Source organism: Callorhinus ursinus, unplaced genomic scaffold (assembly GCF_003265705.2).
Source record: "Callorhinus ursinus isolate GAN/ISIS: 27379988/994484 unplaced genomic scaffold, GSC_fseal_2.0 scaffold21, whole genome shotgun sequence".
In the NCBI taxonomy this organism is placed as follows: Eukaryota; Metazoa; Chordata; class Mammalia; order Carnivora; family Otariidae; genus Callorhinus; species Callorhinus ursinus.
In genome coordinates, this window is record NW_027397083.1 from 15,851,414 (window position 1) to 15,878,160 (window position 26,747).

The 26,747-nt window shown below is 41.0% G+C and overlaps 1 protein-coding gene and 1 non-coding gene across 2 annotated transcripts in view; both read right to left on the bottom strand.

Annotated features, from left to right (window-relative positions):
* KIAA1549L (KIAA1549 like) overlaps positions 1-26,747 on the bottom strand; it is a 266,072-nt gene that overhangs the window by 145,121 nt on the left and 94,204 nt on the right. The gene's annotated exons all lie outside the window — the stretch shown is intronic.
* LOC112829833 (U6 spliceosomal RNA) lies at positions 18,518-18,624 on the bottom strand. Its single transcript, XR_003209752.1, has one exon. It is a non-coding gene; the product is annotated as a U6 spliceosomal RNA (small nuclear RNA).

Below are 26,747 nucleotides of genomic sequence, written 5' to 3' on the forward strand. Positions count from 1 at the left end.
GTTCAAATTCTGGTGCAGCCACTTTTAAGCTGACAGCCATGGGTAAATTTCTTAACTCTCTCTGCCTCAATTTCCTCACCTATAAAATGCAGACAATAACCAACCTCTCAGGGTTGTTGTGTTGACAAATTAATATGTCATATGCCATACATAATTTACCCTGAATAATGCCTAGCACACAGTAGGTGCTCAATAAATATAAGCTATTATTATTATGAAGGTCGAACATTAGAATCTTTCACTCTGCCTCTGAAATATTTGGTAGTCTTGGAATCATACTCTCAGAAGCCAAAATTCTGTCCATAAAAAATAAACCCAGGACTTAGCTATTGGTGGGAAGGATCCAAGAGAAGACTTCTTTTCACTAATTGTTACAAATATTGCTACATTAACCTCCTAGACAGCACAGATGGTGAAAGAAAGGAACTGTCCCCATTGTTCTGCTCAGACCTGAAATAACAGGAGGACCAGCAGACATTATAGGTGAAGGTTCAATTTGATGACAGTGGGGACTACAGAGGGATCATCAGAGGGAAATGGGAAGGGGGTTCAGCTGGGGTGGGAAGGAGCCTGGATTTACAGTTTTCTAGAAGTTTACGATTGATTTTGAATCCAATGTACATCAAGTGTGGGAGTATCGTGTAGCAGGGACAGGAGAGAAAGGTTGTGTTGGCGGCAGAATATCGAGCTGGTTGGCAAGGAGAGACAAGAGACAGAATTCACGGTTGCAGTTTCAACCTTCACTGACTAAAAGCACAGATAACAGGCGTTTGCAGGAGATGCTCCTGGCAACCACCTAATGAGCCTGAGTGAAGAGAACATTCACATGTGAAGATTCACTTCAGAGAGTTTTGTGCACGGGGTGTCTTGTATTCAAATACTTGTGAGGAAAAGCCAGGGACCTGTGAGGAGATGTGACAAAAGGAGCTCTAATTTCAGAGTCCTGTGCTCTGGGGTTAGAACCTTGACTCCACCAGTCAGGAGCTGTTTTGGAGCAACTTACTTAACCTCTCTGTGCCTTGGCTTGATAATCTGTCAGGATTCCTATTCAGTGGGCTTGCAATGAAAATTAAATGAAATAACACATGTAAAGTGATTCACTCTGTGCTCTGTCCACAGCAGGCAGGCAAAAAAAATGATGAAATGGTGGAAGATGGCACAGAACTCCTTAAATCAGAACGGAAAAACTTCCACGGTTAAGGAGATTTCAAATACAGTTCTTGAGGCAATGCTGAAGGCAGAACTTTTGTGAATGTTGTTTGAGCTGCATAATGAAAGTACTCACTCTCTACTTTTTACCGTCCCTGCTGCTTATTAGAACAGCAAGCCAAGACTCGGTGAGAACAAGTGAACAATTGGATGGTTATATTCATATAATTGAGAGGTGAGAAGAGCTTGGAATAAGCCCTGAAACCACTATTGAAAATTGACAATTTAAGCCCTGCTTATTTGAAACTGTCAAACGACTTTTCCATGATGGAGAGAAGAAATCTCAGGAAAAGGAGCTCTTGGGAATAAAGTTATAAACACGTCCAGACATACTTCATTTTATATATGGGGATCTTACTGGAGGTATAGGTCACCAATATAATTTTGACAAATAGATTCATGTAAAAGATGTACTAACCCACTGATTTAAAAGAACTTTAAGGTATATTCTATATTCCTTTGTAAAAAAAAAAAAAAAGAATCAGGAAAAAAAGGAAAGAAGTAGAACCACTGTGGAAAACTATTTGTCAGTGTCTACCAAAGCTGAGCATATATATACACATCCTATGACCCAGAAATTCCACTCTTAGAAATATGCCCCCCCAAAATGCAAACAGGCATACCTCATTTTATTGCACTTCAAAGATATTGCATTTATTTTATTATGTTATGTTAATCACCATACATTACATCATTAGTTTTTGATGTAGTGTTCCATGATTCATTGTTTGCGTATAACACACAGTGCTCCATTCAGTACATGCCCTCTTTAATACCCATCACCAGGCTAACCCATCCCCCCACCCCCTCCCCTGTAGAACCCTCAGTTTGAGTCCATAATCTCTCATGGTTCGTCTCCCCCTCCGATTTCCCCCCCTTCATTCTTCCCTTCCTGCTATCTTCTTTTTTTTTTTAACATATAATGTATTATTTGTTTCAGAGGTACAGATCTGTGATTCAACAGTCTTGCACAATTCACAGCGCTCACCATAGCACATACCCTCCCCAATGTCCATCACCCAGCCACCCCATCTCGCCCACCCCCCACCACTCCAGCAACCCTCAGTTTGTTTCCTGAGATTAAGAATTCCTTATAGAAGATATTGCATTTTTAAAAGACTTTATTTATTTGAGAGAGAGACAGAGTGGGAGGAGGAGCAGAGGGAGATGGATAAGAAACTCCGTGCTGAGCTAGGAGCCCGACGTGGGGCTCAATCTCAGGACCCCGAGATCATGACCCGAGCCGAAATCAAGAGTCGGACGCTTAACCGACTGAGCCACCCAGACGCCCCCAAAGATACTGTATTTTTTTTCCAAACTGAAGGTTTGTGGCAGCCTCATGTTGAACAAATCTATTGGTGCCGTTTTTCCAACAACATTTGCTCACTTCATGTCTGTGTCACATTTTGGTAATTTTCACAATATTTCAAATTTTTTCATTATTGTTATATTTGAATTGCTGCAATCTCATGATAAAACTTTAATGGATGAGCAAAGAAAGCGGTTTCTTGAGATGGAATCTACTCCTGGGGAAGATGCTGTGAAGCCTGTTGAAATGATAACAGAGGATTTAGGATATTACATAAGCTTAGTTGATAAAGCAGTGGCAGAGCTTGAAAGGATTGGCCCCAATTTCAAAAGAAGTTTTACTGTGGGTAAAATGCTATCAAACACCACCGCATGCTACAGAGAAACCATTCGTAAAAGGAAGAGTCAGTTGATGCGGCCAACTTCATTATTGTCTTATTTTAAGAAATGTCCACAGCCATTCCAACCTTCAGCAACCACCACCCTGATCAGTCAGCAGCCATAACACTGACACAAGACCCTCCACCAGCAAAAAGATGACAACTCACTGAAAACTCAGGTGATGATTAGCAATTTTTAGCAATAGAATATTTCTTAACTAAGGTATGTACATTATTTTTTTAGACATAATGCTACTGTACACTTAAAAGACTGCAGTATAGTATAAACATAACCTTTACATGCCCCGGGAAACCAAAAAAGTCACTTGACTCACTTTGTGATACTCACTTTACTGTGGTGGTCTGGAAGTGATCCCATGGTATCTCTGAGATATGCCTGTATATATACAATAGAAATGCCCACCAATGTTTACAAACAGACACGTACTAGAATGATAATACACAGGAAAACTCACAATAGATAAAAAGGAAACCACCCAAATGGCCACTAACAGCAGGATGGATTAATAACTGTGATCAGTTCATATAGTAGAATATTATATAGAATGAGGATGAACAAATCACAATTACACATACCAACATGGACGAATCTCATAAACATAATCTTCAGCAAAAGAAGCCAGACACCAAAGATGTACTCTATAATTCCATTTATTTTTTTAAATATTTTATTTATTTATTCGACAGAGACAGACACAGTGAGAGAGGGAACACAAGCAGGGGGAATGGGAGAGGGAGAAGCAGGCTCCCCGTGGAGCAGGGAGCCCGATGAGGGGCTCGATCCCAGGACCGGAAGGCAAACGCTTAATGACTGAGCCACCCAGGCACCCCTATAATTCCATTTATATGAATTTCAAAAACATTTAAAACTTACCTATGATAAGGTGAGAGTGACTGGAAGGAGACATAGGGGTTTATTCAGGTGGGCTGGTTTCTTGATCTAGGTGCTGGCTACATAGTTGTGTTCATTTGCAAAAATGAAGCTATATACCTACGGTTTGTGCATGTTCCTATTATGTATGTTATACTTCATACAAAGTTTGCATTGAAAAAGGAGAAATCAACTAGCATTTACTGTTGCTGGGCACTGTGCTAGGAACTTCATCTGCATAATCTCATTTGACCTTGACAGACAACTGTATGAGGTTCAGTGTTATCCCCATTTTAAGACACAAGATGACTAAGTTTCTAAAATTATTATTTTCTCAAGGTCACAAAGCTCACAAGTGGTAGATCTGAGGCTTGGACCCAAGTCTCACTGACTTACAAGTTTATGTTCTTTCAGTGAGACCACGTTATACTCCATGAAGCATTTTGGTAATAAAGATAATTATTTCTTGGATATACCTGTATCTGGCATTTGTTTGTTAGGTTTCTTCAACATTTAAAGTGGGAGATACCAATTTTCCCATTAGATGTCATTTTTGTTTGGAATTGTAAATAAAATACTAAAACTCCATGACAAATGGCACCCAATGAAATAAGCTCCATGGTCAACTTGAGAAACTGAAATCTACAAAGCAAGTGTGCCTAAGGACAGATTAGGGAGAATCAGGTCCATGTATCACCAAGTTTCCTTCAAATAAAGGAAAAATGGATGATCTAGAGCAGTGTTCAAAGCATTCAGTGCAAAACTTTCCATAAAGCAAACTGACAGTCAGCCTCTTCCCCTGTCTCTGACGTTCCTCTCAGAGATAGAAGGTAGTCACATAAAATCCCCGATTAAAACTGACTTCTCGTGAGTGATGGGATGTAGCCCTATCCAGAAGCTAGTGGAGCAGAATCTCATTAGGAATCAGGTCTCAGCAACAGAATCACTGGTGTCAGAAGAGGGAAAAATGAAGATTGATTCATGAGAACCAGAAAGTTAAGCTCTGCAAGAGCAAGCTGCAAAGTTTTCCATGAACTTCTCCTGAGATTCTGAACTCCTCGTCTGCCTGTGTGCTGGAGGAGGTTGCTTCTCTTAGCCCGTTCTTCCCATATAGTCTTCCTCTCTCCTTCCACTAGCCTCTGGATATCTCAGACTCTGCGGTGGGCTCTGAAACCAGACTATCTGGACTCAAATCTCAGCTCAACCACAGACTTACCAAGTGACCATGGGCAAGTACTTAACTTCCCTGTGCCTTGGCCACCTCATCTACAAAATGGGGATAATAATAGTTGCCACCTCAGAGAATTGTTGGAATTATTTAATGAGTTAATACAGGTAAGATATTCAGAATGCCTGGCATATAGCACTAAGTAGATCTTAGTAGCTGTTAGTAGTATCACTTATATACAATATTCCCCACATGAATAATTCCCAAGAAAGAAAATTTTCTTTCTTGATAACTTACTATTTTTTCATAGTATTTATTAGTATCTCAAATTAGTTGTATTTATTTATCTTGAGTCTCCCACATAAAAGTTATTTCCGTGACAACAGTGACCCTATCCTTCTTGGTCACTACTGTATGTCTGGTTGCCAAGTACAGTCCCTAGAACATAGAAGGCTCAATAAACATTACTAAAATAAATGAACTGCAATTACAAATGTCCTAGATTATCTAAATTATTTCAATTTCTGAGATTGAATAGAAAAGTTTGTACAGTGAGAGATACTGTGTTATACAAATTTGTTTGCTTCCTGATTTTCTGATAACATGGGTAGCAAGAGTTTGGAGATCAGGGGAATTATCTGAAAATATATTTGCAGCTATTTGATTTCCTGAGTTTGAATGACAAAGGATGTCATTCCTTTGTATTTGAAAAGAAAAGCAAACAAAGCCCTCTCTTTTTTCTCCCTGGAAATTTCTGTAGGCAAATAGGTCCTTCCAACAGCTCTGTCCATTTTGTCTCCGTGTTTCTTCTCCCTCTGTTACCATTCCTGATCATGACATGTAGAGCAAAATTCCTGGCAGAGATGGGACAGCATTGTGTAAGCACCAGGGACAGCAACATGTGGGGAGGAGACATTTTGAACACCCCATTTTATGGTTCAGAATATAAATATTGCAGATGTTCGAACTTAAGAAGGACTCCATATAAATTCCTTTATTTTGCTATGAGCTGCACTGGGTTTTAAAGGAGAATAATCCATGTGTGTTTTTTGTTTGCTTTATTAATGGGAATGAATTTGACTTCTCTATAAAGAAACTAAGTTTTAAGTGTCTTTATGAGCCAGTCACTGTGTAGGGGGCTTTATATATACTTTATCTCATTTAATTCTCATGTCAACACTATGACAGCACTGGACATAGAGCCATAAAACTCTAGATTTAAATCCTGACTCCACCTTGGAAAGTTATTTAACCCCTCCAAGCTTCTTTTCTAATCTATAAAATGGAGAGAGGGGCGCCTGGGTGGCTCAGTTGGTTAAGCGTCCAACTCTTGATTTTAGCTCAGGTAATGATCTCAGGGTTGTGAGGTCCAGCCTGGTGTCAGGCTCCGTGCTCAGTGTGGATCTGTTTGAGGCTCTCTCTCTCTCCTCCCTCTGCCCCTCGCCCACTCACTCTCTCTCTTTCGTGCTCAAAAAATAAAGACAGTATTTCCTATCAGCCTGGAAAATCCAGTCTAAAACTCCTCTTTATAATAAATCTCAGTAATCCTATCTGTAAAATTAGGACAACAACTGCATACTGTAGGTTGAGTGGGAGAAAGGAGGTAACAAACAAGGTAAAAATGAATGGCCAAATTTGAGATCGTGAGAAGATGAGCCTGATACCGGTGAAGGGAGAGAGACAGGACACAGGTGGCTGAATATGTGGGTGGGGAAAGATAAGAACCAAATTTCAGAGGGTTTGAAAGCCAAACCAAAAAAATATCAATAGCCCTGAAGAACTTCTCTAATGACCAGGCCTATGTTTTCCATTTCTTTCTTGCCACCCACCCCCTGCAACACACACACACACACACACACACACACACACTTGCTACTACTAGGCTGGTACATAGTAAGTGCTTAATAAACACACACTTATCAAATGAATAGTTTTGAAGAAGCTTAAAAGTAGCTAATGGCCTAAGGGGCATCCAAAAAGATTACAATGGACTGTCATTATGGGCGAGATCTAACAAGAAGTGGAAGTGAGATAACTCTGAGGGCCTAGAAGTTTGTCCACAAATGAACTGCACAAAACCAAAGTGGAAGAAAGATGGGGATCTTCACTCTGGCTTCAGGGAACAGTAAGACTCTGCACATAACATTCTCTTCACTCAATTCAATCAACAACTATTCACTGAGCCTCTATTATGTGCCAGGCACTATGCCAAATAAACCTTAGGGCTGTCTTCAATAAAGTTCACATTCTAGAGTGGTAATACAGACCCCACACACACCCCAAAAACACCCAAATAAATAAACCATAAGCATCCCTCATTAGTTAAACCTATGAGAGTTTGGATACAAGTCTGGATAATAAGGGATGCCACCCAGTACATTAGCTGCTTTCTGAGCTTCAACAAAAAAGTAACCAAAGTTCTCTTGAGTAATCAAAGTTCAGATGGTATGGATTTATCTAATAAGTAAATGTATCTACTCAGTTTTTGAGTTTGGGTAGAGAAATCTACTTACTGAAGTAAGCTGGATAGAGAAGACAATCAAGAGGCTAACATGGGGGAAAAGAGCAGGATCTTTTCTATGCAGCAGAATGTGAAATGGGAGTTTGTCTTTTAATTGCTCAATGCAGCAGTTCAGAGGGGAAAAAAAACAAGCAAAAAAGGCTGTAAGTGGGGCACCTGGGTGGTTCAGATGGTTAAGCGTCTGCCTTCGGCTCAGGTCATGATCCCGGGGTCCTGGGATCGAGTCCCGCATTGGGCTCCCTGCTCCTTGGGAGCCTGCTTCTCCCTCTGCTTCTCTCTCTCTCTCTGTCTCTGTCTCTGTCTCTCATGAATAAATAAATTAAAAAAATCTTTTAAAAAAAAGGCTGTAAGTGTTCATATTTAAGTTTAAAGAGCTACTAGCTTTAGGGTCAACCATCTACATTTCTTCACAGTGTTTTTTGAGAGTCATCAGGGTGTAGAATCAGCTCTCCTACCTCCCTATTCTCACAGCTTAATGTAAGAAAAGGATTAGGATCTCTGAATGGAGGTCTTATTGGGAGTGCACTGTGCATGAAGAGTCAATTCCCTCCCATCATCCTTTTGAAGGAAAGAAATGGGCACTTTCTCACTTTGGTAGATCACCTCCAAAGATGCTGCCAACAATTCCTTCCCTCTCCATATGCACATTCTCCATCAAGAGGTGGAGTCTTTTTCCCCTCCTGTGGAATCGGGGCTGGACTTATAATCACTTTGACTAATAGAATGTGATGGAAGAAATGTTCCAGGACTTCTGAGCCTAGGCTTTAAAGTCCTGGCAGCTTCTTCTTTCTCTCTGGGAGGAAACCAGTTGCCATATAAGAAGTCCAGCTACCCTGAGACCTCCATGCTATGAGGAAGCCTAAGCTAGCAATGTGGAAAGACTATGTAGAAGACAAACCCATATATATTGCCCCAGTTGAACTTGTCAAGCTTTCCCTCAGCTGTTTAAGACATCCTAGACATGATGAAGCATATACTAGCCATCTCCACTATGCCCCAGGGAATAGGATACTTCAGAAGGGTATAAAAGACCCAGCCAGCTGGATCCTGAGTAAGGCAAATTACACATCATGTTTCATTTAGGGCACAAGGCACTGCTGAAAATTCTCTTCTCAATGTAGCCATCAAGTTCAGACTGACAGGAAAGATTATAAAGGGGAAGAAGGGCAGAGTGAGTCCCGGGCAGGCCCTGTAGGATGGTGGTAGAGACAGAGGGTGTGAGGAAGCTTCCGGGGGAGTTCCTAGATAATACTAACATTCTCTAATATCATACCCAGTCCCATTAACAAGAGTAACTTATGGTGTTGAAATTAATCCTTACTGAGAATTTACCAAAAGTCCAGAATTGTGCTAAATGCTTTCTTTCCATGTTTTTCAAATGATATCATTTAATTCTCACAAAGGATACCATAAGGTCACCACTATTAGTATCCCTGTTTTATAGCTGAGAAGACCAAGGCTCAGAGAGCTTACATGACTTGTCCAAGATCACAGCAAATGGCAGAACTGGGACTCGAATCCAGGTCAATCTGGCACCACAGCTCAAAAAAAACCTCAAGATCTGGCAACTAGAGTGCAACAGCTGTTACTTTAATTGCATATTTAAGTTCTAATGGACTGTTATTTTGTGTGGACATATTTATTCAACACAATCACTGTAATTCTGAAGAAAGGTTAAGTAAATATAAAATGTGTCTGTACAGAAAGAATACTGGTCTTATTAGGTTATGTTCTTTTTTATATTTTAATTTTCAAAATTTATTTTCATAATGTAAATGGAAAGAAATGAAAGTATTAACAAATAGGTTGCAATCCTCCACCCTCAGAGACACTAAGAAAGAACAAAATGAAAAAAGAGGATGTCTACAAAATTGGAGAATGCTTTGCAGTTTTGACTTCAAAGATTCTAATTCCTTTTGATGACTTTGGAGGATCAAGTGATGGGTCTTTGAAAGTGACATCATATCTAAATATGGCCACAACAACTGGGCTTTTAGATGGGCTGCAATAGTGACTTTTTAGTTTTCTCAGAAAGAATGTCACTTGCTTATTAATAAAGATATGTATTTAGGTGTGGCAATTTAAGTTACTTGGTGAATGCTGGGTCTGCAAATTAGGCTTTACTTTGGGGTTTACTGTTACCCACTTTTTGCTGGGCAGCATTCCAAGTACTGAAGATACAACAATGAATTTTTTCAAAAATCCCTGCTCTTGTGGCTTTAGTGGGAAAAAAGAAGTTGATTAGGATACAAAAGCGGTAAAGTTCTATGAAGAAGACAAAGTAGCGTGATGTGCTAAAGAGCACCAGGCTACCTTAGATTTTGTAGTCAGGGAAAGTTTCTCAAAAGAGGAACACTGTAGCTAAGATCTGAGTTATAAGAAGGAGTAGCCATGGAAAGATTTGGGGAAGAGATTGTAGGCAAAGAAAACAATAATTACAAGGGTTCTGGGGTAGGAATAAGGTCAGTGTGTTTAAAGCACCAGAGGTCTTTGAAGGACCAGGGAGGGTGGGGGGAGGGAAGCAACTGTGTCTGGAATATGATGTGCAAAGGCAAGGAATATACACGGTAGGATTTAAAAGGAGGCAGGTGTTAAATCATATGCCCTTATGGGGGCGCCTAGGTGGCTCAGTTTGTTAAGCATCTGACTCTTGATTTTGGCTCAGGTCATGATCTCAGGTTCATGAGACTGAGCCCCACGTCAGGCTCCATGCTCAGCAGGGAGTCTGCTTGAGGAGTCTCTCTCCCTCTCCCCCTCCCCCACTGTTGTCTAAAATAAGTAAATAAATCTTTAAAAAAATATATCATAGGCCTTTATGGTTACCACAAGGAGTTTGGGTTTTATTTTATTGAGATGGGATGTTATCAGAGGCTTTTAAATGAGGGAGTGATAAAATCTGAGCTGTGTATTTAAAAGATCACTTTGGCCATATTGTGAAGAATGTAATTGCAGTGTTGGGGGGACAAAGTCAAGAGTGGAAGCAAGACAACTTGTCAGGAAATTATTATAATGGTCCACAAAGTTTATGGTAATTGAACACAAGGAGAGGCAGTGGAGATGCTGAGAAAAGGAGATGCAAGCCATCCATACTGAGATGTGAAGAACATGTCTGGGAGTAGAATTCAAAAACTGTGCCTTAGGCATGTTCAGCCAAAATATGTATTAGCCTGGAAAGCTACACTGCCCAAGGGATGCCGCGTACGCTAAAGGCTGATGCCAATGCCCCCTCTGGTACCATCCAACCCAGAGATCCCAGGATCCTAAGCCCTTCCTCCACAGATGTTATAAGTAAGTCCAGTGACTTCAGAGGTCCTTTGTGGGCCAAAGAAATCCTGACAGTTTTAAAGTGACAACTGCATTCTAACTTCTGATCTCTGAAAGTGGCCTAAGGCGGCCATTAATACGCTTGACAATAATCCCTGAGGACTAGCCATGTGTGAATCTCTTTACAACAACGTAGAGTTCTCCTTTCTTTGCACTTAATAAAGAATGCATTTATTTCCTATCAAGATCACTCTGCTTCGATATTTGGTTATGATTAAAAGCGATGTGACTATAAATGAAGACAGATGATTCACAGCGTGGCCCACCAAATTACAAATTCTTTCTTCTCACTTCTCGCAGGAAAGCTGCATAAGATGCCTCTGCACCCTCGTTCAGAAGCCTGAAATTCAATCGTGCACCTGGGGAGAAGCATCAGGCCAGAGTGGCTCCTGTCTGGATTTGCAACACAATCAAAATGAAATCTGGCTTTTGGAAAAATTTCCATTTTCACTGGCCACTTATCACCCTCATTCACTAAAATACAATTTCCTCTTCTGTGATGCCAACTGGAAAATCTAAGGCACTTAGAAACTCTTTGAAGGTCTAGAAAGCCCTCCTGTTGCCAACTACCTTTGAAGAGTGTCTGCAAAGTCCCTGATTTACACATATTTGCTGCCAGTAAGTAGCTATTTGGCTACCTGTTAATTTACCTCTAGTGGGCCTTGAGAAGGAAAAGAGAGCATGTTGGTACTTAGAGTGTTCTTTTACTTAAGCCTTCCAGGGATTCTTAAAATTTTTTTCCTAATACCATGCAAATCCCCAGTCTTTATGTTGGTGGAATAATGGGCTTATCTTCCATGAGCCGATATCACTTTTCCGTTAGGAAAGGAAGAATATTTGTTGGCTTTAAGCTGTTGGATCCATAGTTTTGGGTTTTGTGGCAAGGTGGTTTACTTGCATTGGGTCCATACCATTATTTTTTATCTTAATATCAGGGCTCATCTGCTGCTAGAAACAAAACCAACTCTGATTAATGTAAATATTCTGAGGATTTAAAGGAAGGCTTTTAGGAACTCACAGACTGAACAAGAAGGGTAGCAAGGAAGCAGGTAGGTCTGGAGGCTCCAGAAGTAGCCTCTTTGGCAGTGGCTCTCATCCTGGCTGCATGCTGGAATCATCGGGGGAGATTTTAAAGCTTTTAAAGAATACTGATGTCTTGACCCCATCCTCTGAGATTCTGATTTAATTGGCCTGGGTTGGGACTCGTCTTGTTGAAGACCTGCTGTTAGAAATGACTGCTCTCCAACCATCTTCAGTCCCCTAATCACGCTGTTTGAGACTGCAGTCTCAGGGCAGGGAGGGTATACTATTGGCTCAGTTTGATTCATAAGCCTGCCCCTTGGCCAGGGACAGGGCACCTGGTTACCAGCCCTGCCAGACTGTAACACTGGAGAAGAGCAGTTCCCCAAAAGGAGACTGTGGTGTTACTTGGAGAGCAAATGGAGGTTAGGCAGCCAAAATGTCAAAATGACAATTCTCCATCCTTTTCCCCAGATATGAAGGCACAATTTAATTGATATACAAATGCATGGGACATAGTCCCCATGATTCTGGAATTTTGTGTTTTACTAGTACCATCCTTTCCAACAGAGCAGGAACTCAGAGGTAAGATGCCCCCTAGCATCACATTAATATGCATAGTCAAGTTCACCATCCCAGATGCAGCTCAAATGAAAAACTCACCATTGCTGCAATGAGCCAAGCCCCAAGGGAGGGACCAAGACCCTCTGTCACCACTTTCATGAACTGGAGGTGCCGGTTAGACAATGAGGAATCCTGTTCTTTCTCTTTCCATTAGAAATCATGACAACTACATGGACTCCCATTAAAAGAAAACACTGTGTTCTCCTGATGATGAACATAAGCTGCAACTCCCTCCCCCCACTTCTGCATTATTACTGCAAATACTAATGTTAACCAAGCTGAAAAACTGTGACTCCAAACAGCACTGAGAACTATTCACAAGAATGATTGGTATTCATCTGATGACAGTACTGCAGGCAGAGAGAATAATGAATAGAGTATGTGGGACTGCTTTTGATAGGAAACATTGTACCCGTGCCTGGGACAATAAAATCTAATTTTGCTAAAGAAGCAGAACTAACACAGTGACCTACGCAGCACAATTATCATGGCTGTTGACATCTCCGGTCATCTCTGAGACTGTTTCCGTGTTTGAAAAGAAGTCAAGCTTTCTCGGAGCAGCTGAAATAACATAAGATAGAGCCCTGTCCATGACTAGTATCTGTGTGAAATTCCACTTAGGAACAGACGAGAGGGAGAGAGAGAACCTCTTTAAATCCTATCCCACCTTGCACATACCTTAATCTTCATGTTTCTTCATCTGGGGTCCAAAGACAGCCTGAACTCACTGAAGTCAAATGCAAAATTTTGCATATATGTGTCCCCCTGGACAGAGGCGCCACAAATCCCATCAGATTTCTGAGAGGTTTGGTGATCCACAAAAAGGCTTAGCCCCACAGCTCTATGGAAACTTGACCTTCTCTGTGCCTATTCTGACTCCCTCCCTAGACGTCACCGTCTACAAAACAGATCTTACCTCCAAGCCATTTAAAACTTCTGACAGATACTAGGTCCCTCCTCCAGCACTTGATGGCTGTGTCCTCTCTTTCTTGGCAATGGTCTGTCACTGGTCAGAATCAGAGGACCTGCAGCCTCGGAGAACCTCAGGGCCCACCACTTGGGGGAAGTGGCTTTACAAAGTGGGATGACACCATCCCATTTCAGACAGCTATGGCCCTCAGAGATTCCAGTTCCTCAACAATAAGGAAAATAAAAATAGTAATAAGAAGAATAAAAACAAAATGTGAAAGGGTTTTGTCGGGGGGAGGATGTATATTTTATGTTTTGGTTTGGTTTCATTAGTTTGGGCTGCAGAAGTACTCCCAGCTTCAAAACCTAGAAAATACAAGAAAACAGCCAAAGAGGAACTGTGATTCCTCAATCTTAGCTGGTTGGAACCGTATGGATTATGTACTCCAGATCTTTCTTCCTATACCCCCCAAATTAACACTAGCCTGGCAATTTCCTATATATCCCTTGACTCTTTGGTCTCACATCACACTGCGGTGCCATGTGAACAGTGAAGAAACCAAAAGAATCAAAAGCCCCATGGGACCTTGCTGATGGCCAGCTAACAGTTTTCACGTAGCACCCTACAGGGTGAGAAGTAACGGCCTGGACAGATCCTCAAGAGCAGGACTCCTGAAGCCTCTGTTTATACTTACACTTGCTGTCACTAGTCATCCATTCAGAACACCCTGATTTAGCAACGATTATGAATCAGGCACTAAGCCAGACATAATCGTTTCAAGTATCAGTGGGCTCAGGCTTCAAGAAATTCAGAATCTAGTTGAGGAGACAGACACCTATCCCAGTGAAATGGCAGATAGAAACAAAGACCTAAAACAAACTGAGAAGGGGGCAGGCTGATTTCGACAAGCACCAGATTCTTGCTATTCAAAGCTTGGCTGATAGGCAAGCAGGGCGGGCATTACCTGGGGGCTTGTTAGAAACGCAGAATCTCAGGCCTTGCTCCAGACCTATGGAAGCAGAATCCTCATATTAGTAAGACCCCAAGTGATTTATATGGGCATGCTAGAGTTTGAAAGGCTTTGTGTTAAATGTCAATGAAAAGGTAGGCACCTGGTTCCCTGCTAATGTACCTGCCTGCAGCTGCAAGGACAATGTGCCAGGAGTAATCAGGGGAAAACATTTTACACCTGTTTGAATGTATGTGGATGTAGGATTTAGAGAAAGCTAGTTAAAGTCCATTAGGTTGTTCTACCAGCTCTTATACCAAACTCAGACCCTTCATACCTGGGTCTTGGGTAGGAGAGAGGGACAATAACTAGTGCTCCCCACATTCCCAGGTGCCTCATTACTCAAGTCCCTTGTTGTACTATTAATGGCAAAAGTGGGACTGGAACCCCACTCTCTTGACTGACTTGCCCCGAGAAGATGTAAAACCTACAGAATGGTTTTGAATACTGACTCCAGAGTCAGACAGACCTGGGTTTGAATTCAAGTTTTGCCACTTAGCAGCTATCTGTATGACCTTGGGAAAGTCACCTGATTTCTCTTGGTGTCTCTCAAATTTGGCACTTGTAAGAAGTAGTACTTATCTCAATGATTGTTAGAATTTATTGAGATAATGTTTGTAAACTGCCTAGATCACTGAGTGCCTGGCATACAGCAAGAATCAGTGATGTTTGATATTTTCATTATCTTTAGCTCTTGCAGCAGAATCTGGCCGGCTATCAACCAAACCCACTTTCCATCATTCCTGAGTACACATCTAGACTACATTTCCAGACCTCCATTCTGTCTGGAGTGGCCAGTAGGTTGTAGTTGGAAGAGACATGTGCCATTTCCAGGCCCAGCTCATCAAAACCTCCTGTGTGAGCCTCCACTCTCCTTCCCCCATGTGCTGCTGGATGGAGTGGCTCTGGAAATCATGGGCTGAAACTGGCAGCACCTCCATCAGCCTGGGCCCCTGAATGGCTGTATGGGGCAAAACTACATCACCTTCACTGCCACCTGGACCGAGTTCAAATCCAAACACTACTGCCCACAGACTGAATGATCTTGCATAAATTATTTACACTCTTTGAGCCAATCTAGAAAATGAAGATAAGAATAATACGTCGCAGAAGCTCTTAGGCAGGTAAGATGGGTTCTTATAAGCAAATGCATCATAGAAGTAACCGCTGTTCTTCTAGAGGCAATTTGACTTACTGGTTAGGAACTAGGCTTCCTGAATTCAAACCTCTGATCTGCTACTTCCTGGTTAGTAACCTTAGGCAAGCTAATTAACATTTATGTGCCTCAATTTCCATAACCATAAAATTGGGAAAATAATAGAATCTACCTCATATGGTTGTTGTGAGTCCTGAATAAGTGGATATACATAGAGCTCCTAACACTGCATCTAGTACCTGGCAAGCAATTAATAAATGTTGATGGCCATTACTATTAAACAAGACATCATATTAAATCAATTACCCAAAATTTCTTGCTTTGCCCATTTTGGTTTCCCTTCCTATTAAAATATACAGTATTTGACAAATGCAAATATTTCTGACGACTAAAATAAGTAGACTTAGTCCTTTTGCCACCCTTTAATATTTGTTCTTCAAGAAAACTGAGGGCAATACACTTATAGATGGACTGTCTCACATTTGGAACTACCCATAGACTAGAGCAGCAGTCTGTAAATAATTGTGACATTACTGTAACTCATTTTCCTAAGGTTCTCTCTGGGTTTAAGCACCACAAACATCATAGATTCACTACTGCAGGTGTGGGTCGGACAAAAATGCACGTTTACCAAACCATATTTAGAATTGAAAAGATTATTCCAAGTCTTTGTTTCACCAATTAGAAAGCTGAGATTTTGAGATGTTAGGTGTTTGGGCCAAGATCACAGCTAGTTATAAAAGGATGGATCAAAATTCAAGTTTCTCAATGTCCAGTTCCTGGACTACTCTCATCCTCCTCCCCAAGGGACAGTCAAGAGAAAAACAAGAAGCAATAGAAATGAAAAGGAGGAAAAGCTCTGAAAGATCATTCTAGATTTAATTTCCCAGATTTCAACTACTTGTAAGATATAAATAGAGTTCTTACTCATCAGTAGCTCCCAACCAGCCCTGATCAAGTGTGGATTCTAACACACCTAATCTTGGGTTTTCAACTTCAAACTACTACGTAAGTCTATTAGTGCAGAGGTTCTCTACCTTGACTGTACATTAGTGTCACATGAGAAAACTTTTGAAAAATACTTATGCCTGTGCCCCATTGCATATTAATTAAATCAGAATCTCAGGATGCGGCCCAAGTATCACTTTTTTTGAAGTTTCCAAGTGATAAGAAAATGCATTTGTATTTATGAACCAATGCTTCAGCTCAAGGACTTTTGACGGGGGCGGTGGGGGGGGTGTGGGTGGAGAAGATCTTCCAAAACTGAAATGCTAGGGTTTTGCTAGAACATCCTACACCCCAAAACTCCATGACATTCACTCAGTAAACATTCAAGAAGTGTTTGCTGCTAAGGATACAAAAGCAATAGACCACAGTCCCTGGTATCTAGGTCTCACCATCTAGCAAACTGCCTCCAGCAAGTGGACTGGACCTCTTGGTCAGTACCTATCACCTCTCCACCTCCCATTTGGAGGGGCAGCCCTGCCCTCTCCAAATTAGTCTCCACAATCCTAAATGATGATCTACAGCCACAGCAGAGAAAAAGACATGGTTAATAACGTTCTCAAATGACTCTGTCTTTGCTGGAAGCTGACCTCAAAACTTTGACATCTAGAAAAACAACCAGCTTTTTCATTATTAGATGTTATCTTTTCCCCATTAGTAAGACTCCTAGAGGTCAAGGCAGAGTGAAGAAATGCAATTTATTTATGACTGGGTGAATCATCAATTACTATGGAGATCCATGTAATACTTCTTGATATTCATCATGTGCAGGCTCTGTTGAAAATGCTTTAAGCCACTTGATTTCATGGGTCCACAAAGTGTTTGATGGCAATGTAGTGGTTCCAATAAATGAAACTGTTAGGAATTGATGGGCTAAAGTAAGTCTTGGCTAGAACAAGGCTGAAAATACCTGCTCCATCATCAGTAATCAGGTTTCTGTGACATACGTAATCACCATTAGAAATTGACTTTTACAGGCAGCTCCTTGGTTGAGTTATTCAGATTCTTTTTTTTTTTTTAATCTGGAAAGACCTTAACATTTGAAAAATGTTAAAAGAATTTCTAGACATAGGCAACGATTCAAAGGATAATTTGTCCTTTGTGAGATGAAAAAGTAGAAAGCTGTTATGGTGCCTCTCCTATCAAAAATCATTAGCCATTAATAAAACATTGTTCTGAGTACAGTATCACTTATTACAGAGACTTAATTAAATTAATTATACAAACTATAATTTCACAAATAAAGTAAATGTATAAGTAGTTTGTTTTGTTTTTTTTTTTTAAACAAGTTGAGTAGCAGCATCTCCAGAGGATTCCCTCTGGACAAAATTTGCCAAAATTAAAAAAATGTCAAATGTCTTAAACCACAGAGACAATAATAAAACCAAGTAAAGTATGATCCAAAACTAATCTTAAAAGACACAGATCCTCAAAAGCTTTGTTTTTTAAAATAATTTTTATTGTTATGTTAATCACCATACATTACATCATTAGTTTTTGATGTAGTGTTCCATGATTCATTGTTTGTGCATAACACCCAGTGCTCCACACAGAACGTGCCCTCTTTAATATCCATCACCAGGTTAACCCATCCCCCCACCCCCCTCCCCTCTAGAACCCTCAGTTTGTTTTTCAGAGTCCATCGTCTCTCATGGTTTGCCTCCCCCTCCGACTTACTCCCCCCTTCATTCTTCCCCTCCTGCTATCTTCTTTTTTTTTCTTAACATATATTGTATTATTTGTTTCAGAAGTACAGATCCGTGATTCATCAGTCTTGTACAATTCACAGTGCTCACCATAGCACATACCCTCCCCAATGTCTATCACCCAGCCACCCAATCCCTCCCACCCCCCACCACTCCAGCAACCCTCGGTTTGTTTCCTGAGATTAAGAATTCCTCATATCAGTGGGGTCATATGATACATGTCTTTCTCTGATTGACTTATTTCACTCAGCATAACACCCTCCAGTTCCAACCACGTCGTTGCAAAAAAATATGGAACGCTTCACGAATTTGTGTGTCATCCTTGCGCAGGGGCCATGATAATCTTCTCTGTATCGTTCCAATTTTAGTATATGTGCTGCCGAAGCGAGCACCTCAAAAGCTCTGTTAACTCCAATGAGCAAACTGGCAAGATGACCAGATGCTCCCCCTTTTGGTCCAAGTTCCAATGGACAGGCTGCATTAGGGCAAGAGACCCTTACCTGAGGATGGGAAGCACCAAGGCTTCAGTAAAAAATTAAGCCCCAACTTGGGTCATAAGGTTCAAGATGCTTGGCTATGAGTGGCAAAGAAAGAAGCCATGTCTGTGCTGGGCCACTGGCAGCTGTGAAAAGTCAGGGGAGTAAGGGAAGCCTTTTGACTCAGGGAGATGAAAAAGGGACCCGAGCATACTGGGATTAAGTAGAGGTAGGGAAGTTGATCTGAAACAATGGCCCTGATTTTCTGAAGATCAGAAGGAGCATGGTGCATGACTACTACTTATTTTAAAGATGTAGGAAGAGATAAATTATCAAAACAATATTGGGCAGGGGCACCTGGGTGGCTCAGTCGTTAAGCAGCTGCCTTTGGCTCAGGTCATGATCCCAGGGTCCTGGGATCGAGCCCCGCATCGGGCTTCCTGCTCCGCGGGAAGCCTGCTTCTCCCTCTCCTACTCCCCCTGCTTGTGTTCCCTCTCTTGCTGTGTCTCTCTCTGTCAAATAAATAAATAAAATCTTTAAAAATATATATATATATTGGGTAGTGAAGTTAGGATACTACAGTAAACTTATAATAAACTCCAGAGTGTGACTGGAAAAAAAAGTGGTGGGGTGAGTAAGCACAATAGTGATACAACAGTGTGATTTATAGTAAGAAATACATATATATATATATTTGGTCTTCATCCACTCTTCCTGGCACAGAGTTCCTAAAACCCTTGGAATTTCCTAAGTGATGAGAGCAATAAAGGTGCTTGTTATACTAATGGGGTGATTTGGGGCTTCACCAAGGATGGGGGCTGTTGTCAGGAAAACCAACCATGTGATTAAAGGATTGGATCTTGAAGTCCCACCTCCTGACCTCTGGGAGGGAAAGAGGCTGGAGGCTGAATCAATCGCCAGTGGCCAATGATTTAATCAATAATGTCTACCTAATAAAGCCTCCATAAAAAACAAAAGGATGGGGTTCAGAGAGCTCCCAGGTTGGTGAAACAGAACACTTCCACATGTCTCCATGTGGAACCCACAAGGATAGAAGCTCTTTTGTGCAGGACCTTGCCCTATGTATCTCTTCATCTGGCTGCTGATTTGTATCTTTTGATATCCTTTGTAATACACTGGTAATCTAGTGAGTAAACAGGTTTCCTGAGTTCTGTGAGCTGCTCTAGCAAATTCATAGAACCGAAGGAGGGGGTCATGGAAACCTCTAATTTATAGTCAGTTGGCCAAGAAACACAGGTGACAAGACAACTCTGTCTCAAGTGGGGGCAGTCTGGTGAGACTGAGCCTTTAACTGGTGGGATTTGATGCTCTCTCCAGGTACTGTATCAGAATTAAGTTGAATTGTAGGATACCCAGCTGGTGCTGGAGAATTGCTTGGTGATGTGGGGGAAAAAACACACACATTGTAATTGGAGCCAGAATTTTTAAATGGAGAACACAAAGAACCACAGAATACCTAATTTACAGCTTTACTATACTAGTAGGCTATAACAATATAGCTACAGCTAGTATTTATAGAACACTCACCTCTCCCAGGCACTGTATAAAGCCCTATATACAGATAATCTCATTCTTACCCCTGTATGGGAGAGAATGGTCATGATTCTCATCGTATAGTTGGAGAAGTCAAGTTACACAGGACTTAAATAATTGGCCAAGGTCATTCTGACTTTAAGTGGTGGAGTTTGTTGCTCATAAAAACACACCACCCTGCCTCCACTGCAGAAGAAATAGCCATAACCGGAAATAATGAAGATCCACACCATGTGACACAGGTACCAAGAGGGAAAAAGAAAACAAATGCATCAATGCTGAGATCATAAGAAGCCAGTGGTTAAAGACCACCGGTCCTTGTCTGAAAGACAATCTCCATGTAGATATCAGTCAACATTGCTGCAGTGTTAGTTCAGGAGTGAAGTCAAAGAGAGGTCTGGAGACTTCCACTTAACAGTGTCCTAAACTGGAAATTCAAAGAGAAGCTCCACAAGCTGCCCCCCAAAATTAGAGTTAAGGTTGAAATAATAAGAATGACCATAAGATTTCACCTTTCACACTTAGGGAAAAAAGAGGGTCTGTTAAGGACCTACCCAAAATGAAGCCAAAAGCAACCCTCATAGCATGGATGGTCCCTGATCAAGAAGAATATTTTTTAGACCCAAAAGACCAAGAGCAAATGGCCAAGCTAATTCCTTGGTTGGAAAGGTAACTAACTACCAGAGACAGAGGAGTCCCAAGAATAAAAAAGAGCCCATCCTGCTTCCCTGCCTGTCCTGCCCAGTTGAATACCAGATGGGACCCATTCCACCTCACTGGTCTCTTTCACGCTGTCATCCCCACCATTCTAGATCAGTTGTTCTCTTTAGGTGAATGTATCCAACTCCTGAATAGCTGGCCCACCCATATCACCCCCAAAGTCATCTACTCAAGGCTGGCATATTCGTCTTCCCAAAGGGGACCCCAGAATGTAGGATTCTCCTGCACAGCAACTTAAAATCCCCTTGTCCACTCCTCAGATAAGATTATTGTTACTACTGGACTTACAGGAGAATTTCTCCAAGCCACTTATTATAGAAAGAATCTCCTATTCTTGAATGATGCCATTATTAACTAGGTTAGTTTATAAAAGTAATGGCCTTGACTCCCAAAGCTGACAAAGACACCACCAGAAGCAAGGGATGGAGGGGGAATATAAGGTAGAGAAAGGAAGAGAAAGGGGGAGGAGAGGAGGGGAGGGGGGAGGGGAAGGGGGAAGGGAAGAGAGACAAAGAATAAAGGAGGATGAGGGGAAAAGGAACAAAGCAAGGAGATGGGGAAAAGGTAGCTGGATAGTGTTACTTCTCTCATGAAAATATCAGGAAAATATTGAACATTTAATATCATCAGTAATCAAGTAGAGTTTTCTAAGTTGTAAACCTAGTACAAATTTTTTTAAAAAACTATTTTTGTAATGTAGCATATTCAAAGAAAGAAAGTTCTTAGATACACATAATTATTAAACATGTGCCAACAAGGGACTTGGTGAAATGTAGCATCAATTTTTAATTAATTTCTTTATAAAAATAGTGCAGAATTTGTCTTAGCCTGGTAGAAAGGATAAGCACACTTATCGTGAAGCACTAGTTTTAGACCCATTGGAAGCAAAACAGCAGAGGTCCATTGCCACCATCTCTATTTGACCTAACTCTAGAAATATTAACAGAAAACTATTGAAGAAAAAAATTAAGTGCAAAGATGGCAAAGGAAAAAAATGCAAGTATCACCATTTCCAGAAAACACGTTTATATTTCTAGAAAATTATCCAGAAACCAGACTTGCTTGAAATTGAGTAAATAAACTCAATCCACAAAAATCGATCACTTTTGCTTATACTAGTGCCAGATAGCTTAAAAATAAAAAGTCAGGGGAAAAATATTATTTGCAACAGCAATATAAAACATTAAATACCTGCATATTCATTCAACTTGAGACACACAAGACTTGAAGAAAACTGTAAAACTCTGTTAAGAGAAATAAAAACCTGAATAAATGGAATGATGCTCCCTGCTCTGATGGTAAATTTCCAACTTCTTCTGGGAGGAAGAGGAGGAGGCAGGGGAACTGGGCAGTATGAGGTACATGGGATGAGCCCTCAGGCTCAGAAGGGACAGTTAAGGGCACAGAGCTGGTTCAGGTGATGAAACTATGTCCTATGTTGACTTATAAATTAATCCAATATTTAGTAAGACCTACTGGAACACTTTCTAGAACCAGACAAGTATATAGTAAAACTCATCTGGAGGAATAAGAAATAACAAAACCTTAAAAAAAAAAAAAAAAAAAAAAGCAAGGTTGGATCCATCCCACTGGATGGTAAATTATAAAGCTTCAGTTACTGAAATTGTACTGGACTGTATTAAAAATGTATCACTAGGCTAACATACACTTCAGAAACAGAATTCAAACTAGTAAAGGAATGCAATAAATGACATATTAGAAGCAACACAAAAGTGGAAAAAAGACACTGTTGTCTTTTATGAAAAGATGCTCAACATCACTGATCATCAGGTAAATGCAAATCAAAATCATAATGAGGTATATCACCTTACACCTGTCAGAAGGGCTAGTATCAAAAAGACAAGAAATAAGTATTGGCGAGGATGTGGAGAAAAGGAAACTCTTGTGCACTGATGTAAATTGGTACAGCCACTGTGGAAGACAGTACGGAGGTTCCTCAAAAAATTAAAAACAGAAATACTATATGATTCAGTAATTCCACTACTGGGTATTTACCCAAAGAAAACAAAAACACTAATTTGAAAAGATATATGCACCTCTGTTTATTGCAGCATTATTTATAATAGCCATGATATGGAAGCAACCTAAATGTCCATCATTAGATCAATGAATAAGCAAGATGTGTGTGTGTGTGTATTATAATGGAATATTATTCAGCCATAAAAACAAGATTTTGCCATTCATGACAACGTGGATGGACCTAGAGGGTATTATGGCTAAGTGAAGTAAGTAAGTCAGACAGAGCAAGACACATACCACGTAACAAACAAAACAAATGAAGAAATAAACCAAAAGAGTAGTTTCATAAATACAGAGAACAAAGTGATGGTTGCCAGAGGGGAGAGAATGGGGGGATGGACAAAATGGGTGAGGGGGAGTAAGAGGTACAGGCTCCTAGTTACGGAATAAGTAAGTCACCAGGATGAAAAGTACAGCATAGGGAATATAATCAATGGTGTTGTAAGAGAATTGTATGGTGACAGATGGTAGCTTCACTTGTGAGCACAGCATAACACTCAGACTTGTCATATCACTATATTGTACACCTGAAACTAATATCACTGTGTCATCTATCCTTAATAATAAAAAAAAAAAAGTGGGAAAAAGAACTACTGTTAAATGTCAACTTAAAAAAGATTTATTGCACCTCAGGTCCTGGTGATACAAAACAACAAATCTCAAACAGGGCAACAGATTGTGTATTAAAACTGATTTAAACTATAGTTGACCTTTGAGCAGCACAGGTTTTAAGTGGACTCCTGCAGGATTTGTTTTCATAAATACACTATGGTGCTGTAAATCTATTTTCTCTTCCTTGTGATTTTCTTAACATTTTCTTTTCTCTGGCTTACTTTATTATAAGCATACAGTATATAGTAACTATAACATACAAAATATGTGTAAATTGACTATGTTATCAGTAAGACTTCCGGCCAACAGTAGACAATTAGTAGTTAAGCTTTTGGGGAGTCGGAAGTTATACCTGGGTTTTCAGCTGTGCAGGGTTGGTGCCCCAACCCCTGGGTTGTTCAAAGCTCAACAGTATATGTATTAAACTATCTGATAAAGATGAGAGAATGGTCTTACTACTAAATAAATAAAAGAGAAAAGATCAATGGGAAATTAGTGACAAACGTAACTGATAACATTTTCACTATTCAAAACAGTATATTTAAGAACTGACAAATATACACAAAAAATCCGGATTCTATTCATTAAGGGGGCCAGAGAAGATGGTCCACTTAACCCAAAGGAAATCTAAACAAGAAAAAAAGAAAAAAAAAAAAGAAAAGAGAGAGACAAATGTACCAGCTCTAGCCATTACAGCAAAACAAAGTAAAGCAATTTTTAGCATGTTCCTGAATAACTAACTACAAATGGGAAAACTCAACACTGGTGCAGTTATATGGGAAAAGAAGTAAGTTGCGGATGGTGGATTTAGTGGAGGATGGTGATGGTGCCATGTCCTTAAGTAGCAGCCAAGGCAGATTCTTCCTTCCATGTGATACCCCAGGCAGTAGCTGCGCTTCTGCTGGGGTAGCATGTGGCTGCCAAGGATGAGAACTGAAAGCACGCCAGCCTTGGCAAATAGTGGCCATCCCTTTGCAGAGTTTGGCACAGAAGGACTAAGACGCCCCAGGAAATAGCAGAACCAATAATTTCAGATGGACCGCATGGATTTGGGCAATGAGCATCTTGCGGTATTCATGTGGACTGAAGTACAGAGGTCCTTCCCCAAAATGTGCACATAACCCCTTGTAACTCTATTACAACCTTAGGGACGGAAACAACACCCCAAACAGAGTTCCCATATGACCCAAGAATTAACACTTCTAGGAATACACCAAAGAGAAAAGAAAACATAGATCCACACAAAAACTTGTACATGAATGTTCATAGCAGCATTATTCATAATAGCTGAAAGGTGGAAACATCCCAAACGTCCATCAGCTGGTGAAAGGGTAAATAGGGTGAGGCATAGCCACATGAGGGAATAGTGTTCAGCCATAAAAAGGAATGAGGTTCTGGTACATGCTACAACATGGATGAACCTTGCAAATTATTATGCTAAGTGAAAAGCTAGTCAGAAAGGACTACATATTGTATGGCTCCATTCAGTAAAATGTCCAGAATCAGCAAATCCATAGAGACAGAAAATAGACTGGTGGTTGCCTAGCACTGGGAGGATTAGGGTACTGCTAATGGGTGCAGGATCTCTTTTTAGAGTAATGAAATGTTCTAAAATTGTGACGGCTGTATGACTCTGTGTGTATGCTAAAAGGCACTGAATTATACACTTTCAAGGGTGAACTGCACGGTAGGTAAATTTTATCTCAATAAAGCTGTTTTTAAAAAACCCACATGTACACCATTAATATGAACCCCCTTTCCACCCCAATAAATGGAGGCTTGCAGCCAAATTTAATTTGATTTAGGAAAATAAGCTAACAGGATGCTTCTAGTAGCCCAGTCTTTGGAGTAAGTTCCTGCCCGCTCTGCACATACAACTTTTCAATGGAGACCCTTGTAGAGTTCTCACCCTCTCTTGGTCCTAACAGTCCTACTTTTTCTTCTTTCTTTCTTTGTCTTTTAAAATCGGCTTAATTCTCTATCAAAATGGGACCAGCATTAGCTCCTGTTTTCCCTCCCAACAACTCGGCCAAAACCACACATCTCAATTCAATTTCCACACTTAGCGCTATGCTCTTTTTTTTCCTTTAAATTTGTTTATTGTTATGTTAATCACCATACATTACATCATCCGCTTTTGATGCAGTGCCCCATGATTCACTGTTTGCCTGTAACACCCAGTGCTCCACGCAGGACGTGCCCTCCCTAATACCCATCACCGGGCTGGCCCATCCCCCCACCCCCTCCCCTCTAGAACCCTCAGTTTGTTTCTCAGAGTCCATCGTCTCTCATGGTTCGTCTCCCCCTCCGATTCCCCCCCTTAATAAGCTCTCTCCTTTATGCCAATATAACTAAAAGCCTTCTCTTGTCCCCCAACGCCGCTTTCATTTCAGATTTTCCAATTCAACGTTTAAACTTCCCACTCATTTCCCCTCCCATTCCTGGCACTTCCTCCCCTTTCTCTGTCTCACCCACTTCAAGGACCAGCTTGTCCCCTGGGCTGCCCAGACCTCCTGCCCACTGCTGCCTTACTTTCTGGTCGAAGATTTATTTTCATTCTTTGCCAACCTCTCTCCACCCGGATGTGCCCCAATCTCATCCCTCCACAAGCCATCTGTAAATTCCATGTTCTGGCTTTTCTTCCTAACGCCAGCCAATCGCAGACCCTCAAGGAAAGACCAGGTGGTGGCTCCCAGCTGGTCTGTGTGTGGCTTGAATGCCCTCTGGCCTCACCTCAGAGCCTCCCCAGGTGCCACAGAAGCAGCTGAGGGCTCCTGCCCCAAGGCCCCCCCAACACTTCCAGACTCCAGTTGGCAAATCCACAGAGGTTTCCACTTCCATGCCCTCGGCCACGCCACTTCTCCACCCAAACAAACGCAAAGAGGACAAAGATACCCTAGTGATCTCTGCTGAAAAAGAGAAATCTGGGGGCGCCTGGGTGGCTCAGTTGGTTAAGCGACTGCCTTCGGCTCAGGTCATGATCCCGGAGTCCCGGGATCGAGTCCCACGTCGGGCTCCCTGCTCAGTGGGGAGTCTGCTTCTCCCTCTGACCCTCTTCCCTCTCGTGCTCTCTGTCTCTCTCTCAAATAAATAAATAAAATCTTTAAAAAAA